The sequence below is a fragment of the Oryctolagus cuniculus genome, chromosome 7, assembly GCF_964237555.1.
Source record: "Oryctolagus cuniculus chromosome 7, mOryCun1.1, whole genome shotgun sequence".
NCBI lineage: Eukaryota > Metazoa > Chordata > Mammalia > Lagomorpha > Leporidae > Oryctolagus > Oryctolagus cuniculus.
In genome coordinates, this window is record NC_091438.1 from 86,608,572 (window position 1) to 86,614,571 (window position 6,000).

The following is a 6,000-nucleotide window of genomic DNA, read 5'->3' on the forward strand; positions in this document are numbered from 1 at the left end:
CCTCTGTCTGGCAGGGAGAGGTAACAACATGCAAGGTCAAAGCTGTGAAACCACATGACCTTTGCACAAACCACAGTGGTCCTGTGTAGCCAAAGTGAAGGCAGTGGGAGGGGTAGGCAGGGGCCAGGCTAGTGGGTCTTGGGTAAGGGGGTGGGGTTGAATTACCCTGAAGGCTTGACAACGCTCTTGAATGTTTGAAACGCAAATGCGACACAAGCCTGATGCCTCTCCTTGTCGGAGCACCCTGAGCAGTCCTCTGCTAAAGCGCTGATCACAAATGCCTGACTGTACTCCCTGTGTCGCATTCCTCACGTCCTGATTTGCAGGTGGAGGCAGTCTGGAGAATTGCTGGGAGGAAAGCAAAATGGCAATGAGGCCAGGCTGCAGGGATCCAAGTGAGAAGCGATTGAGAGGAAGGGGTGGGCTTAGGGTACACTCTGCCTTGATGCTGGGCTTAAACGGAACTCCAGGCTGACTTCTGGCCCAGAGGGATGGATGACAGGGCTCAAGGACGAACAGCTTCAGAAGATTGTGCGGGAAATGGTGACGCCAGCACACCTGGGGTGTCTGCACATTATGCTCGAGAAAGTTCTATCTGCAGGACTGGGCTGGCATGAGCCCTGGCACTTCTCCTTGCTAAAAGAATTTATCCCTGAGGCCTTGGGCCAGGCTGGACTGGTGGGACCTGGTAAAGTTATCCCAGTAAAGTGGTTTATGGTGAGTGCCTCTTGTCGCCTGTGAGACTGGGATCTGAGTAGTGAGTTGCATGGATGGGTGCTGCATGCCTACCTGACCCTGAACACCTTGGCCCAGGTGAGCGTTGCAGCATCTCTTAACATGTTTTAACACTGTTGTGACTCTGGGAAGGGACAGCTGGAGGCTTGGGCTTGGTTTCTCCCCGACTTCGCCCACGCACCTTTTTCCTTTGCTGATTTTCTTCTGTATTCTTTGCTCCAATAAATCATGGCCATGAGCCAAAGCTGGTCTGAGTCCTGAGAGTCCTCATGAGTCATCAAGCCTCAGAGTGGGATACAGGGATAATGAATTGTTTGGAGCATGGGTCCAGTGGACAGTGATAACGTGAGCTGGAACTCAATAGCAAGGTCTGGGCTAGATACTGAGAGTCAGTACATGAAGGGCTATTGAAGCTGTGGGCTCTGGGGCTGACACTGTGGCCTAGCGGGTAAAGCCGCTGCCTGCAGTGCTGGCTACTCCACTTCCAATCCAGCTCTCTGCTGTGACCTCTCTACTATGGAAAGCAGTAGAAGATGGCCCCTGTACCTGAGTGGGAGACCCAGAAGAAGCTCCTGGCTTCAGATCGGCCCAGCTCCAGTCATTGAAGCCATCTGAGGAGTGAACCAGCAGATGGAACTCACTCTCTCTCTAATTCTGCCTTTTGAATAAATATATCTTAAAAAAAAAAAAAAGCCAACTTTGGGCACACCAGCAGTCACAAAGGACAGAGAACAGAACAAGAAACACAAGGTAGAGTCTTGGAAAACAGGCAGGTGCAGAGGCAAAGGCCCTTTTCACAGCGTGAAGAGAAGAGAGCTGAGGGTGAATATTAAGAAGCTGTCACAAGCCATCCTTAGGAAGGAGAGAATTTTCACGAAGTTCAAATGTTACAAAGACGACTAATACGATCAAGATAGACAAAGACACAAATTGGCAGTACTGTGCTCCTTAGTAACTTCAAGGAGCATCCCTTTTCATTTCCTGGGTCCACTTAGCCAGTCTCTTGATTGCCTACTGTATGTTGAGCCCTCCAGAACTTAGTGTAAGGAGGACACAGCAGGTCATCAGTTCCATCTTGACAGGGGAGAGTGGCTGTGTCCTGAGCTGTGTGTGTGTGTTTTTTTTTTTTTTTTTAATTTTATTTATTTGAGAGGCAGAGTCAGAGAGAGAGAAAGGTCCTCCATCGCAAATAGCCACAATGATTGGAGCCAGGTTGATCCGAAGCCAGGACTCTGGAGCCTCTTTCTGGTCTCCCACGTGGGTGCAGGGGCCCAAGCTCTTTGGGCATCTTCCACTGCTTTCCCAGGCCAATAGCAGAGAGCTGGATCAGAAGTGGAGCAGCCAGGACTTGAACTGGCTCCCATTTGAGATGCCGGTGCCACAGACAGAGGCTTAGCCACAGTGCTGGCCCCTTGAGCTTTGCCTTAAAAGCTGGCTAGGAGTGAACCAGGAGGGCTGTGGGCAGGGCATCGCTCACAATTGGGCATTGGGTGACAAAAGGCAAAGGAGGGGGACCAGAAATGAGGTGGCAAGAAAGCCAGGAATCTGATCCCTGATGGGAACTTGACAATTATCCTGAAATCATTGAAGGTCATAATACAGAATAATAAAATTGGTCAGAATCCCACTCTAAAGAATCACGCTGGGGGTTCTGTGGAGAATGACCTACAAGAAGCAGGTCTGGAGGCAGGCAGAGCTCTTAGGAGACCGATGGCACTTGTCCTGGTGTTTGGATGCCTGGCAATGAAGTGCCTTCATTCGCAATTGCTACATGTGCTTATTCTGTTGCCTTAAATAAGGTCCATGAGAAAAATAGGACCATGCCTTGTGCTTTGTAAATTTCTTTTTCTCTAGCTGAGCATGTGGCCTCTAATGGGCCATCTGGGGAAATATATTTTTATACTTGTGATCCTCTCTCTCTCTCTCTCTCACACACACACACACACACACACAGACACACTTTTCGGGACATTGGAAGGAGATCTTATTGAAAATTCTCAGAATCGAGGTAATCCAGGGGTTCAATATATTGCCCTTAATAGGAGGCAAGTCTTTTGCTGCTAGACAACAGGACTAAGCTATCCTTCTGGAAGAATCCATTTCTGTTTTCATTTAGTTGATGTGGAAATTTATCCATCCCTTTTAATATTAACTCCAAGAAACAGATAGGAATATTAGCATTCTTTTTTTTTTTTTTGACAGGCAGAGTGGACAGTGAGAGAGAGAGAGAGAGACAGAGAGAAAGGTCTTCGTTTGCCGTTGGTTCACCCTCCAATGGCCGCCGCGGTCAGTGCGCTGCGGCCGGTGCACCGCGCTGATCCAAAGCCAGGAGCCAGGTACTTCTCCTGGTCTCCCATGTGGGTGCAGGGCCCAAGCACTTGGGCCATCCTCCACTGCACTCCCTGGCCACAGCAGAGAGCTGGCCTGGAAGAGGGGCAACCGGGACAGAATCCAGCGCCCCGACTGGGACTAGAACCCGGTGTGCCGGCGCCGCAAGGCGGAGGATTAGCCTAGTGAGCCGCGGCGCCGGCCAGCATTATTCTCATCAGGTAAACCCTAGGTGACGGGTAAGTTATCTTGGGAGGAACAGTCAGGCCTGACCTCTAGCACCCTGCTAACCCTGGGTCTGCACTGCTTCCACCGACGTGGTCTCCAGGCAGCTCATGGAGGTACTGGGGGGAAATGCGGGCCTGGAGGGGGATCCTGGGCTCCCTTTGGCAAGCCCTGGGAGAGAAAGACTGAACTCTGAAGGGGGAACTCACAACTGGTGGTGCCAGCAGCTGTCACGGCAGCACAAGCTTCTGGGGCAGCCAGCATCCACAGGTGGCTGTGACACCTTGGCCCTGAGAGGAGGGTGGTGATGGTCGCATGTTTCAGCGTCCTGATCTCGACTTCTCTGTGCCTTTTTAAAATTAAAACTTCAGAAATTGTCTGGAGCCCAGATTAGAGAAAAAACAAAATAGATTTCATTCATCTGTGGGTATTAAAAACTCAACAGCTTCCATGGCTTAAAAAAAATAGCATATATGAAGGATCTTTTAAAGTTTTTTGGAAAATTCATATTAAGAAAAAAATTTCAATAAATTTTTGCACCAAAATAAACATCTTTAAATTCCATTTCCACAGAAATTTTGAAGTACCCTCATATATTCTTTTTTTTTTTTTTTTAAGATTTATTTATTTGAAAGAGTTACAGAGAGAGGTAGAGCCAGGGAGTAAGAGGTCTTCCTTTCCACTGGTTCACTCCTCAAATGACTGCAATGGCCAGAGCTGAGTCGATCCCAAGCCAAGAGCCAAGAGCTTCCTCCGGGTCTCCCACACGGGTGCAGGGGCCCAAGGACTAGTGGCTGCAAGTTGGCGCTTTAACCCGTTGTGCCACAGCACTGGCCCCACCTCATGTATTATCTAAAATTTAATCTTTTTTAGAAATTTATTTATGGGGCCAGTGCTGTGGTGTAGCGAGCAAAGCTGCCGCTTGCAGTGCCGTCATCCCACATGGGCGCCGGTTTGAATCCCAGCTGCTCCTCTTCCAATCCAGCTCTCTGCTATGGCCTGGGAAAGCCGTGGAGGATGGCCCAAATCCTTGGGCCCCTGCACCCGTGTCGGACACATGGAGGGAGCTCCTGGCTCCTGGCTTTGGATCAACTCAGCTCTGGCCGTTACGGTCATTTGGGGAGTGAACCAGCAGATGGAAGAATCTCTCTCTCTCTCTGTCTCTCTTTCTCTGCCTCTCTTCTCTCTGTGTAACTCTTTCAAATAAATAAATAAATAAATAAATAAATAAATAAAGCTTTTTTTAAAAAAGAAAGTTATTTATTTGAAAGGCAGAGTAACAGAGAGGTAGAGACAGAGAGAGAGATTTTCATCTGTTGGTTTGCTTCCCAAATGACCACAACAACCAGCTTGGGGGCAGGTAGAAACCAGGAGCCAGGGGCTCCATCCTGGTCTCCCGCATGGGTAGTAGGTGCCATCGTCTGCTGCCTTTCCAGACAAATTAGCAAGAGCTGGGTTGGACGTGGAGTAGCTAGAGCTCGAGCCAGCACTCCAATATGGGATGTTGGTGTTGCAAATTGTGGTTTAACCCGTTGTGGTACACCACCACCCCCTCCCCAAATTTAACTTGATGTGTTATTTTTGCCCTTTATGAAAGGGCAAACTTATTTAAAATCCAGAGCCAACCAACCAGGAAGTTCAGCATCACACTCTTCACCTAAAGTAAAACAAAGCGGAGCCTGCACAAAGCTGAGAGAGAACAGTTTAGGTTTGAGGGTTGAATGGCAGCCGCTGCTGGATTTGTATGGAACTCAGGCTCCCTTGCTGTGGATCAGGCTCTTCTGGAAGATGGCCACACCTGCCGGGGAAGACGCTGAATCAGGATGCCGCGGCGAGGCTGCTGTGACTCAGCAGACCTGCCCCTGCAGATCGCCTGTTCTCATCGGTGCAGTGCTGTCAACATGGAAATTTCAATTCTCCACAAGCTACATTTTAAAAAGTAAAATTAAACAAGTAAAACTTAATAATGCATAACCCAATATATCTGAAACACTATCTTTTGAACTGTAAAACTATTTGTTACCTCTTAGGTTTTGAATGCATTTTCATTGTTTTCATCCTGGGCTTGAAAACATGATATTTATAGCGCATGTCCATCAAGACCAGCCACTTTTCAAGTGGCTAGTGCCTTTCATATTAGCGCAGCTCTACTCCGTGGGAAGAGAATGTTTTAAGGGGAAAACGTTCTATTCCTGTTAAGTGAAGGTAACTGATTTTCTGAAGTATTCGAAGGAAGCTTTTGGTTGCCCACAATCCGATCCTCTGTTTTCCACTGCAGCTACCCAATATATAACGAAGGCTCAAGAGGAGACAAAAACATGAATAAAGTAAAGTTGCCGTCCTTAAGGAACTTAGTTTGGTGAAACTGGCACTAAAATAACTGCCAGGTCAGTTGATGTTAGAACTTGCCATGCGTGCACAGAGGAGAGAGGGAAAGAAGACCCCCCACCACCACCACCCGGGGCGCGGTGCTGTCGGCATGATTGGCTTCATCACCGCTCTCACCCCTTTGGGGAGACCTTCATTTTCCGAGCTCGCTATATTCCGGTTCTGTTGCTACGCAGCAAAGCCGTACAAAGGGGGAGATTTGAAACACCACATTGGTCATGTCACGGTTCCTGCGGGTCAGGGCCCAGGCACAGATGGGCTGAGTCCACCTGTGGTCTCCATCGCAGCTCAATGGGAAGAGGAAGGACGCGCTTCCAGGCTCGC